General features: G+C 43.0%; 1 long non-coding RNA gene across 1 annotated transcript in view; it reads right to left on the reverse strand.

Moving 5' to 3' along the window:
• LOC138521452 (uncharacterized) overlaps window positions 1-12,943 on the reverse strand; it is a 318,058-nt gene extending 305,115 nt beyond the window's left edge. The window contains exons 1-2 of the long non-coding RNA XR_011283051.1: window positions 12,873-12,943; window positions 12,660-12,776 (exon numbers count right to left, since the gene is read on the reverse strand). This is a non-coding gene — a long non-coding RNA (uncharacterized lncRNA). The remainder of the gene's footprint in view (window positions 1-12,659; window positions 12,777-12,872) is intronic.
• Window positions 12,944-13,418: the final 475 nt, after the last annotated feature.

Raw genomic sequence — 13,418 nt, forward strand, 5'->3', positions numbered from 1 at the left:
CTTTTTACAAACCTTGGTTTGAAAACCATTACTTTTCTAGATATTAAGCTCTAAAGACAGCTCTTTAAACTAACAAAATGAATAACTGTTTCAAAGCTTGGGGGTTGTGGAGAGTATTTATTTTATTTATTTATGTTTGGTTATAAACATAACCTTTACAAAATACCAGAATAAATGCAAAGAGAAAAAGAGAAGAAATAAAATCAAATACAAAACCAGAACAAAACACAACAGAACAAAAATAACACTTTTCATAACAATATACACTACTCATACAAAAGAAAGTAAAACCTTTTTTACATTGCATTCTAGTTTAGATAAAAAATAGTTTCAGATTAAAATCTTCATTGCATTTCCATTCCACCTGTTAATTTACAAATTCCATTCAAAAGCCTAAATAGGGCCAGCTTTCGCTACTCTTACAAAGATAAATAATTACAGTACTTATAGTATAGATAAAATAGTTTCAGAAATTATCATTTCCAGTACTGGTTTGGATACTATTTCCATATTATACGATATTAAAAAAAAAACTCCTCATTAAAATCTTCATTGCATTTCCATTCCATCTATTAATTTACAAATTCCATTCAAGAACCTAATTATGGCCAAATGTAGAGCAATCCCTCTACCATATAACATTTGGCACCATAATATGTCCAAGTTTACATATCCGGTGCTATTGACACATTTTTCAAAGTGATCAATACGTGGATTTCTGAGACTAGTACAATCAATTAATAAATGTTCCAAGGTGTCAACAACATCAGATTCCTTACAAAACCTACAACTCAGAGCGCTGTTCCATTTTTACGTAAAGCCATGATTTCCCGAGTTGGTAGAACATTAAATCTAAACCGCATACATATTTGCCGTAGCCTTTTATCCGGGAACAGAGTCAAATGTGGTTCCAGGATCCCCAAGCACTTCATATTTGAGAGCAAATGCTTATACAAACGGGTTGCAGATACTGTTTCCTTTGTTACAATCCAATCTCTCCATTCAGATAATTTCTTCGCCTTAAGGGGATTGAAGATAAGAAGATCAACAGATATTCCTGATTTACCTAAATACTCCAGACATTCAGTTCTAAATTTTTGGAGAAAATTCGATCTAGTGGTGTCACCATGAAAGCCATTTCCCAGTAAATCGCACAAGGTCCCCTTTGCAGCAGTAATTAGTTTCCAAAATAGGGAGACCCTTAGCCACATGACTATGTTCACCATTGACAATAGTCCCAATTCATATTGAATTGCGGCTAAAGGAACACACTTTGGCAGACATTTAAAAACTGGCCTCAACAACAAAGCTTCATATTTGGGAAATTCTTCTACTGCCCAAAGTGGAAAGAGATCAAGGCCATAACATAACGGTGGTATGATCTTGTGTTTATAGAATCAAAGTCACTGAAAAGGAGAACTTTCCATACTCAGCATCCACTTTTTTCAACTGGACCACTAAGGAACCCACCTTCCCTTCCAAATAGGTCCTGTAGTTTAGTTTATTTTAATCCCCATATACTTAGAAGCCTAAATATCTCAAGTAGGGTTTTACTACAAGCTTTGTATGATTAAAGAACCAAGAATACTTTTTTTACATTCGGCCTTGGGTGCATCTGTTGGATCACGGTTTTTGTTTCGTTTATCAAAAGGTTATTATGTAGAGTATAGTCCATAAATTTACAAAGCTGACGCTGCAATCCGAATGGGGTTTTATCGAATAATAAAGTCATCCGCATATGCTGTCCAGCTGTCTTTCACTCCCTCCACCAGAGGTGGGACAAAAGCTGTATCCTCCAGCACCTCTTTCGCATCGGATGCGTATAAATTGAAAATCGTAGGTGCAAAAACGCATCCTTGTCGCAGCGGTTTGATGCATTTATTAATGTGGACAAAGTTCCCAAATTATTTCGCCAAACTTGCAATTTTGACCCCTCATGCAGATGGAATAAGACAGAAAACAGCTCAGGTGGCATACCCATATTTATTAGTTTTACCCAAAGTATGGATCTATCCACCATGTCGAAAGCCAATGTTAGGTCTATCGATGCAATATAAATTGGGGCCCCCTCCAAGCTGCTTCCTGCATTAAATTTAACAGAAGTCCCCCAATGTCAGTTCCGATACTTTTCCTAAATTCAAACTGGAATCTAGTTAAAATGTTATTTGTGTTGGCCCATTCTTGAATATGACTCAAAACAATCCCAGAGAAAATCTTGGAATCTGCAATAACGTGATTGGCCTATACATTTTTGGACAAGACCGGTCGCCTTTCTTATATATAGGCACAACATAAGAAATGTAAGAATATTTCGAGTCCTCATAATATCTTTAAATAGCAGGATTCGAATTTTAGTCCATACTTCACTATTTTGTTGCATATGACATTGGCCAGACCATTTGGCACGGCAGCCCTAGAAGAGGACGCCTTCTGTATGATCATCCTGATGTCCTCCTGAGTGAATGTAAAATGCCACAGTGAGTCAAGAATATTTCAAGTTCTGTGCACTTAACTGGTGCATATAAGGTGCCAAAATGTCTTTTCCCATTTTCTTTCCTAGGCTGCCATGGTTTGACCCTCAGTGTCCCGGGAGCTTACTCTTCATTAATGCCCAAAATGACCTAGAGGTATTGTCTTTTAATGCAAGAAGCATATTTTCCTCATCTGATTGATAAAGGGCTGCACGATGCGCCTTGATCTTGTTCTTCCATTTATTATTTATTTTACATTTTAATGCATCCTTCAGGCATAAAGAATAGACACTGCTAAGCAGGATATACCAAGTTCTCCAAGTGTAGAATTCTTCAAATTTCTTATTATCGGATCATAAATGTGTGTGGGTAGAGCTATTATTAACACCTAACGCAGTGGTTGTATTACTAATTATATTACTAATTATAATCTTTACATAATGAAAAAAAGTATTACTTGTATACAGGGTTAGTTTTTTCCCCAATGTTAGAAGTATTAAAATCAAAACAAAAAACCAATTTGGCTTTACCACATTTTCTTTATACCATACTATTCTGGTTTTAGCTGTATTTACTCAGACATCGGGCTGACAGCAGGGAGTGGGTCCTAGTCCCCAATCACCACCCAATTTTAGCTAAAGTCTCTTATGGTCACTACACAATGTGCTTCCAAAATGGTATTCAATTACCATATTTATCAAAGAATCTGAAAATAAAATGTGGTCAGTTGTGCTTGATAGTGCACCTCTAAACCAGGTGGTGGTGTCGATGCTGGTACTCAATACATCCCTAGGATTAGACAGTCCCCAGTCCTGCATAAAGTTCCTGCATAGATGACCATGCGTTTCTTTTCCTAAAGATTTTTTTGCAGGCCCAGATTTCCCCACCTTTCCAAAACTCTGAATATCTGTGTTAAAATCTCCTGCAAAAAGGACCATCACATTTGGAACAATTTCCTCACAAATCAGGATATCTGCCAGCTGCGATAGTGCTTCTTTGATTTCTAACTTAAGATTCCAATAAATATTTATTACTAGCATATTACAACATGCAGACAATGTTTTACTTTTCATCTGTACCAATATTGTCAAGCACCATGTAGGTATCCGGAAAACCTTAATAATGGATGCGCCTTTATCTACCCTAATAGCAGTGACAAGGCCCCCCGACGGACGTCCACAGGATCTCTTAGTTGTTAAAATTGTATGCACCATATAGCCATCCAACACAAAAGCCTCAGTAAACCATGTCTGTTGTAGACATAAAATCAAACTCCAGCATAACTCTGAACATAATTTTGGTGAATTTTTCAGAAACCAGTTGCCCTGGGCATTCCAACTCACCAGGGTCAAATCATTCAAGATATTAATTTGGCTTCAGGCCCTGGAGTTGTGAAATGGTGCCCCGAAGTGTCAGTGCTAACCACCTTAGGCTAGGTTAATTGAAACCACCTCCATCGGTTGCAGTACACTTTGTAACTTTCGGGTCCATCGGTTTCAGATCATTCTGAGCTTCCCTTTGGTCTCCCTTATCCAAGACCATCCCACTCTTACAACCCAGATCATAACCAAATCTATGGAAGGTACCTACCTCCTTAAGTACCGCCTCCAGTATTGTGCAGTAGTAAAATACTACCCGCACAAAATTGTATCGGGTTCGATGTACAAAATCTATAAGTTTAATATCCCCAGAGGTAATCAGGGCCAGACTCGGTATTTAACCAAAAAGTGCCTGAATTCTCACACGATTTAGTGCCACCGGGCCTCCATAAGTAAAAAGATAGTGCATCACAGCACTAGGGTTCTCTGCTATCGTAGAGGTCTCGAGTGAGCATCATTCCCTGAAATTGAATAAGGGCCTTTACGCGCATTCTGCAACATACACTCAGTATGTATAGGGGGAATGGGCTTGTGCTCTTGGCCACCCAGAATCCCTTCTACTGGTCCACATGTATCTCTTTTGTCATCACGACATTCCCAGAGGTGTCATTTAATTGGGCCTTCTTGTTTACAGGCAATTCCATACCTAAGCTATCATGGCCATCCAGCATTATTTTGTTCACCTTCCTAATGACACGTTCCATTTCCTGATCTCCTCCCTCCTTATTCACTGTCACCACTCCATCTGGGTGGTTCATATTATGGTGGTCCATGCCCTTGCTCGCCTCCTGCCCCCCCAGTAAGGCGGTGGCACTCAAACATCTTTGCATCCCAGGGCCATTATACTGTGTGTCTTCATTAGTACTCATGATCCCCATTATGGGATCTACTCGGGGGGTACATTGCCCCACCGAATTACCGGGGGCACCTATACCAAAGTGATTTTAACCACGCCACATACTGGCTCCGTTTCAGAGTTCGTGGTTTGTGTGACTTGAAGGTTTGCATCAAGTGTGCGGTTCGGACTAGATATGGCACCTTTAGATATATTAGGTAGATTTTTTGGCCCGACATTTACTTGTCCAGTTAAATCAACCACATATTTTTTGGGGAAAAAATTCAGAAGACTCCCTTTAATAGGCTGTGCGACCTTCCGTAGGTGAGGCTCCACATTTCTCAACATTCTAGAATTTGCACATATGCCTTTGTTCTTTAAATTGGCTGTGATAGAATCTACTGCGAGGTGACCCTCTATCCCTCTACATAATACAATGTCCTCACCGTCGTCATCCATGATTGATTCTCTTTGTACGGCAGGATGTCTTCTTTAATTGAATTTTCGCCAGCTTTTCTTCACTCCAGTCCCCTACTTCACTTTATATTTATTTTTACTTTGTTTTTGTTTTTTTAAACTATTTTTAATTGCTGGCTTATCTTTAAGGATTACATCGATGGGAGGGGCTTTAACTACCTTATTCCCATTACTTACATCCCCGTCAGACAGAGAATCCAAAAGCTTCTGCTGCTCCAATAGGGCTAATGCAGTTAAAGGGGCATCTTTAGCCATATAAATACCCCCCCCCCCTGTTGAACAGTAGATTCTGTATTAATCCCAATAGAGTGATAAATCATTTTCCCATTGACAGCACTAGAGCTTTTTTGTATTTCTACAGCTGTAATAAGCTGTTTTAATTAAGTCGTGTGTGCGCACAATTCGGCTAATATTAGACTGTTGATGTTGTCTTCAGGCCCCTTCTCCCAAGTCTCATCATGACCTAAATCTTGAGCCGGTGTTATTTCCCACTCTGCCTCTTTATCTAATGGGTACGGTGACAGAGCGAGTAGCGAACTATCAATGACCGAGCACGGTACCCCACTCTCATGCAACTGGTCATTTCCCTGTAGAAACGTTTTCAACATCTTTAGATTAATTTCCCTCTCTGGAATCAATTAACAAGATTGATTCTTCCCCCACTTCACTCCCCTACTGAAGATTCATCATTGCTATATCCATGAAGCATGGGGGTGACGAAGGCAGGGGAAGGGCAAGGGCCATTCTCATAGTGCCTCGCATTGGAATGAAAACAAGTGGGGCAGATAGACTATCCTCATACAATCGGGGCTCAGCCATTGATTCTCTTCTAGTCACATGACCAGCCCTTTTGTAAGTAAAGATGTCATGCTTTTTCTTCATAACACCACGAAGAGGAGATATTTCAATAAGTTTGTAGTTTAGAAAACAACTGTGGAACAGTAAGGAGTCCAATCACTTTTCCTAAGTCACAAACATGCAATACCCAATTTAAATCAGTGGGGAGAATATACTGGATCAATAAACAGGGTAAAGTAGTGTGAGCTCCTTACCCAAAAATAAATAGAATGAAACTGAAATTGCAATTGCTTCCCCTTTCCCCACCGAACAGCCAAACAGCCCTGTACTTCCGGCGTACTTCTGGTGCGCGCGCACAATGGTGAAATAGAATGCTCGGAGGGGAAGGCAGGGCTGGGCCGCGGTGGTGAAGGAGCGGGCTAATCTAGGAGAAGCAAGCAAAAATAGGGCAGATAAGCACCAAGAAGTCCAAAGCACAGTGTCCAAACTAATAAATTCCAGACTAACAAAACAAACAACCTCTTCCACCTGAGCATACAGCTTACATGCGGTAAGCACTGACAGGAAAGTCCAGGGTCCCCAGCCGACAGCCAAACAGCCCTGTACTTCCGGCGTACTTCTGGTGCGCGCGCACAATGGTGAAATAGAATGCTCGGAGGGGAAGGCAGGGCTGGGCCGCGGTGGTGAAGGAGCGGGCTAATCTAGGAGAAGCAAGCAAAAATAGGGCAGATAAGCACCAAGAAGTCCAAAGCACAGTGTCCAAACTAATAAATTCCAGACTAACAAAACAAACAACCTCTTCCACCTAGCAATACAGCTTACATGCGGTTTTGAAGCACTGACAGGAAAGTCCAGGGTCCCCAGCCGACAGCCAAACAGCCCTGTACTTCGGGCGTACTTCTGGTGGAGAGCATGTCCGCATGGCCTGCATAAAAAAGTGCATGGTATTTCTTGTAAGACATTTTAGGGCAGTCCTGGCATTCTTTCAGCAGTGCATCTATAATTTCCTGGATGTATGCATTGAAAGGAAGCGGTGCCAGGACGCATCCCTGTCGGACTCCTTTATTAACCTTAAACAAATGTGTCTCCTCACCCCCAAGGCCATGATATACTGTTGACGCCGAGTTCATAAAGAGTGACCGGACTATCGAGACCAAAGGAGGGGGTGCTTTTCTTCTTAACAAGATATTCCATAAGGCTTCTCTAGAGATGGAATCCAAGTCTGTGCAGAGATCTAAGAACATGGCATAAAGTTTCCAGTTTTGAAGTAGGATGTGCTGCCGGATCAGCAGGTGCAACATAAAACACTGATCAATCGTCCCCCATTTTTAAAAAAAACCTGTCTGGAGAGCAGTAATCACATTATTCAAATCTGCCCAATCCAGTAAATGATTTAAAATCATCTTCGCAAAGGTTTTCCCTGCTCCTTCCAGTAACGATATTGGGCGGTACTTGACGGGACTTTCTCTACTGCCCTTTTGTATACTGGGATTATGACTGATCTTTGTCAGGAGGGAGACAGATTGGTCAATGCAATAATTGCGTTAAAAACTTTGCACAAAATTGGGGCCCGTACTCCTACCTCGTCTCTACACAGGTCTGAGGGGATATTGTCGGGCCAGCTACCTTCTCAGTGTTTTGTGCTCAGGGCTTCCTCCACTTCTTTACTGATATAATTGGGGATCCCATTGTTAGAGCTAAAACCTCATTGCGCATCGGGACCAATGTTGGACTCTCCTCAACCATTTTATTCAGATGAGAGAAGTGGAGTCGCCATTCATCTTCGTTGATACTACAGTGGAGCGTGCAACCCCCTTCAGTTCCCCGTCAGTAACCAGCATCCAGAATTGTATGTTCGCCCGCTCTCAAGTGCATTATAGAGAGCACTCCATTGGTCCTGGGCAAATTATCTTTTTTTTCTTCTAGTTAGACTTTTATATTCTGATCTCAGGGATCGAAGTTTGTCGCTGTCTGTCCCTGAACCTGCATTGACACCAGTCATAATTTATTTCTTTGCCTCCCTACATGTATGATGATGGCATCCTTTCTTGGTCAGTGTCTTCCTCTTTACCATCACCGCCGGCAGTGTTATATGTGGGGTCAGATTACCCTTGTGTTTTTCAAACTCACTGGTATCTCTACATGTCAAGATCCTTCTCTGCTAATAGTTACCAGTTTACCCAGAATGGCACAGTAGAGAACAGGCTTAATCTCCTGGTCCATTAGGTTGAGCCATTTGATTGATTTCTGTGTGTGTCCCGTAATGGTCCTGGGGGTTTCCTGGGCCTGGCCAACCTACTTGCATTTTAATTACTAAAGGATAGTGGTCACTTTGAATTCGGGGCCAGACCCTGAAATCACTCACCCAAGACCAGTCATTCCCCGAAATTAAAATATTATCTATTAGCGAATCTCCCATATTGTCCCTGAATATTTTGGGTGCCGATCATTCTGGAATCACCCATTACATGCCCTCAGGAACACAGGCCATGTCTATCGCAAGAGTAGAGACCTTCCTGGGAGGTGCTACCACCGATGCTAGGCTATCCCAGCCAGCATCCAGGTCTGCCCATAATCCCTCTAGTAGCCTTATTGGCTCAATTTGTAAATTAAGGTGCCCTGCCAGGATGATTCTGTTATTTTCCAGCCTCCCAAAGGTCCTGGAATCAATGATCCCTTGTAGCATCTCCACCATTTCCTTTTTCTTCTGGCCTCTAGGCCTGTTATGAGCATTAAGCAGGTGCAACGTTTTTTGCTCCCCTGTTTTCACTGATAGGAACTGTACATCCAAACAGTTGAGTGGCTAGTGATCATCCATCCCAGATTGACATCCACCCATGTCTAAAGTCCCCCACTTGGCCTTCCCTTGGACTGGTTTACTTCGGGAACACAAAAGGTGTTATAAGCTTGTAGTGGGAAAGGTGCACATGCCCATGTCCCCTGTAATAAAATCAGCTGATACCCACGTACAAAGGAGCACCATTCTGTGGCTGCCAGAAGTCTGACCAGTCCCGCAACATTCCATGATAGAAGTCCCATGGCAGGCATTGTAACTATACTACCTGGGTCTCTAGCCAGTCAAACAACTGCACTCAGATCCCCCTGGGGGGGGGAGATGGCTTTAGAATGATGCCCTCCCTCCCTGGGTCAATACCATTCTAATTGCCTCCTGCTCATTGCTCGTTCTTCCCAGTTGGTCCTACTGCCATCCCTCGACAGAATTATAGAATGATTTGGCTGATTGGGGTCGGGGGGCATGTCGTGAGATCAATTCCAAGGATCCCCTCCACTAAGTGCCATGAACGCAGCTAAACCTGAATATAATATAATCCAGATAGGAGAGTGGAACTTCTGGAAAACTGGACAATGTCACATCTTATTATGGATAGGCATCCCCTGCTTTGCCGAAACCATTTCGAACATTTATTAATCAAATCCTCCTGGTCCTCATAAGAGCTAATCGGGGACATTAATCGGGGGACGTTAGTCATGACAACAGAGGGATGACCTTTACATGTCAAAGCATTCTCTCCAACACTTCTTGCCCAATGTAATCATGGGGCTCCTAATTTGGTGAGGTTTGAACCAGTCAATGGAGTGAAGTTTTATTATACAGCCTTCTATCAGGACCCTTGGGGAGTCGGGCAGTTGGAATCAAGTCCCCAGTATAAATATTATATCGTGGTAGTGGAATAGGCGGGGGACCTCTGGGGTTTTCTGTTAACCCATCGTTTGGTTCTTAAAAGGGTCTGGGTATGAGGATTTATGGGTTCCCACCATCCCAGATACTTGTTATACTTAGCCTTTCATTAATTTCTCCAATCTCATTCATTATGCCCTTCATACGGGGACATATTATGTGGTCTATGAGATCATTTAGAACCTGGTACATTTCCTCCATAAGAGGATTTGCTATACTCAATACAGGACCCCGTTTTGTTTGAATTAGTAGTGGATGTTTGAGTATCTGAGTCATATTTATTTACAGTTGGATTGAGTATTTTCAGGGTTGTGTTTCCCGGGAATTCGTGTTACACCTGCTCCAGATAACCTTGTGCCTTTCCTGGTTCCAGTTTGGTCTCCCTTTCCCTTAGCCGGGGGAGCCTTCCCCTGTTAGTTCCACACCCCCTCCTTCGCTAGAGATTCAAATCTATTTGCAAGGCAAAACATGGGATTGATCTAAATTGTAACCTCTAGCCTGCATAGGAGCATTTTCACTTTTACCTTCCCCTTCCTCTGCTATTGGCTTCACAATACTTGCTCCCAGCTGTAATATTTCTTTAGACTATGTGGGGCCCGCAATTGGCGGGCGTCCTGACTGCTCAGGATAGATCTCCACTATGTTACCACAAGCTACCCCCCTCCTGATCCAAGGCCTATTGCGAGGAACGCGTAATTGTTTTTCCCCTCCTGCCACAGTTTCTGGTTGTTTTCAAAAGGCACCAGCAAATCTTCCTTAGGGCCTCTTGGGCATCGATTGTTCCTAGCTCTGCCCTCTGGTGCTGACAGTTCACAGGGCTCATTAAATCTATCAAGTCCCTTTCCCCATTAGCGCCCGAATCTAAACACAGTTGTAAGCACAGGTTGTGCTGTTTGTATGGCAACCCTCACAACTCCCTCTTGTTGCCCATCTACTATAGATTGCTCATCCTTTTTTTTTTACCTTCCATACCATCAATGTCATATAAAAAGCCCTGTATTTCCTTAATTAGGGAGTTCACCTTGTGTATGGGCTTAAACATCCTAATAATGTTAGGCTACTTCTGTCTTCCGTTTGGCCATGGTAACATGTATTCAATGATTATTGGCAACAAAGGATCCAAATGTAATGAGCAAATCTCTGAATCTCAAGATGCAAAATTCACCCAAAGCCCAAAATACCTGGCTGAATCTACCACCCCATTAAAACATTTATTGTGTACCATAGGTAAAAGGTCAAAATGATGTTAAATACTATATAACACTTTTAAAATCAGTGAAGAAAGTACTACTGATAATAGTCTACAACTATACAGGTGCCCAATATTTAAAAAGAAAATACAAAACACATGTCAGCGTGTTGGATCAGTCAACGGATTCCCAGATGGTATTTTCTACCACTGCCTGTATCACAATCATAAACGTGGCATAAGCCCAAAGCGAAGACCGAAGCCAGGACCCAAAAGGAAAACGCAGACTGGGGTGGGGGGCGCACCTGACCGTTTGAGGGGCAACCAAAGTCCGACCCCCGTCCCTTTCTGGTACGTTGGCTACGTAGGCCTGTGTCGTAAACGTTAAAGGCAACCACTTAAACGTCAGTACATGCTCCTCCTTCACACTCGGCGTGGGTAGTCCAACGTAGTCCAATATCACAGAGGTTTCCGCTGGCTACAGCAGAGGGGTTCCTCTGCTGTAGCCAGCGGCAGCAGGCTTTACCTGACAGGCAGCAGGCTTTACATTTATTGTGGGAATTCAATGTATCAGATTCGGTAAAACAATGTTGCAATGATTATAATGTTTGTGCCAATGCGAGATAGTAGCCCAAAAATACTGGGAAACCGTACTTGCTAGAGTCTAAGGCAAGTCAAGCCCTGTCCGTCTGGGTCATAGAGGCAGAGTCGTGACACTGCTGGGGGGTGGACGCTGAACCATAAAGCTGTAGGATCAAAGTGAATGAAGCGAGCGCAGCGTTACTTCTCCACAGTTCTTCAATTTCCCCTCACGACTGCTCCCACGTCCGATGTCCGACAGACTCCCGGCTGGCCGCGGACCCCCTGTGGGCAGCTGACACCCGCACCCTTGACCTCCGTGGGCTTCACCCTAATGGGAGGAGGGCAAAGCCTTTACGGCAGTGGGCAAGGCAAAGCAAAAAACGCTGCTTCTCAATTCCTTTGCACCAAAACACAGGAGAGCTGCAAAATGCCTGGTGCTGACACCCGTGCCCTTGACCTCCCGCGGGCTTCCTGGAAGTAGCCACAAACTCACCAGAGGAATCCAATTAAAATAAATCAGCACTAATCATCAAGCTGGGCGGGGCATTACAGGGTAAGGTAATACTCTGAGGCCCATAGTTACAGGCCTAAGCGAAATGCCCCAGCAAGGGGGTTATTGCTCTTAGTACCCCGGCCTATTGGACAGGGGTACTATCATTTTTTTTTTTAAATGCCTGCTGTGGAAGGGAAAACTAAGTCTGTTCTCCCTTGTTCCCCAGCAGGGGAAGATGGCGTGCTCCAGCCCCGAGGAAGTTCATGGCGGCGGAATTACCGTCTGGTCTCACAGCGCCCCCACTGGGTACTAATACTATATGGAACATGCATGGAGGACTGCGCAGAAAGCAAGGAAATGCATGAACATCATATGCTTTTATTGGCACTAACAAGTCGCTAACACTTACTGAACATGGCGGCCTGAAAAAGATGGGGTCTTAAAAGGAAACCACATTTTCAGATATTTTCTGAACATTACAAAGCCCTGACTTGACTGCATCTCTAAAGTTAGAGAAATCCAGGGGCGAGGTGCGAGGACAGAAAAAGATCTATGCCGGTGTCAGGTACGTGAGCCTGAACCAAGGCTATTCACAAAAGAAGATCCTGCCTTACAAAAAATGTCTCTCTGTGAAGGAAGAAAATACTGGCATGCAGTTTCACTAAGGGTTTTTACATAACGCTAAAATCTGCGTTGCCGCTGCCTGTTCGTGCTTGTAAATGAACACTCGCTTACCTACATAATTACTGATGCTTCCGCTGTCTCTCTGATAATGCATCTACTCGAATGGAAGCAGTACCAGTCAGCAGTCTCTTTCTTTGTACGGGTGTGAGTTTACAGAAAGGCGTCCCCCTGCAATGGTAAAAAGTGCGGCATGTATTCTGGCTTCAATAATAAAATACCACTCGCTGTCAGCGCTCCTACCGCTAACTTAGCTTGCACTCTAACCTCGCAGTGAACAGCCATTTCGTGTTTCGCTTTTCTGGTCGCAGCTCAAACCAGTGCCTTAGCACGGTTGCCTTGGAAACCGATATTTAACACTTCTCAACCTTGCTAGGTCATTTCCTCTCGCTGCGTGTGTGTACTAGGGGCTTGTGGGACCAGTAGTTCCAGTTAGGATATATAATTTACCTTCTTTGTTTATGGATAATAAACACCGTTTTCAGCTTATCTACTGCCATTTGTATGCTGTTCATGACCTTAATAGTGTCTCACCACGATTGTCTGCTGCTGTTTATCTTTCAGTATGCATCTATATCGCCAATAAGGGAAGCTATGAGGGGTTCACTTGCTCTTTTATTATATCGTATCCAATAGGTTACACTTTATCTGAATCCCCTTTTTTTATTTTACAAAATTCCGTAGCTCTTACTCTAGGTGATATATTAGAACTCGCAAATCATCAGGCGAAGTGTACCTGATGTTTCATTTCCCCAGTGGCGTAAGCAGTTGTTTGGTAACCTATCTCTAACAGTTCTATCATTGTGCTTACCA

This window comes from Ambystoma mexicanum, chromosome 1q (genome assembly GCF_040938575.1).
Source record: "Ambystoma mexicanum isolate Mex_15411 chromosome 1q, UKY_AmexF1_1, whole genome shotgun sequence".
Classification (NCBI taxonomy): Eukaryota; Metazoa; Chordata; class Amphibia; order Caudata; family Ambystomatidae; genus Ambystoma; species Ambystoma mexicanum.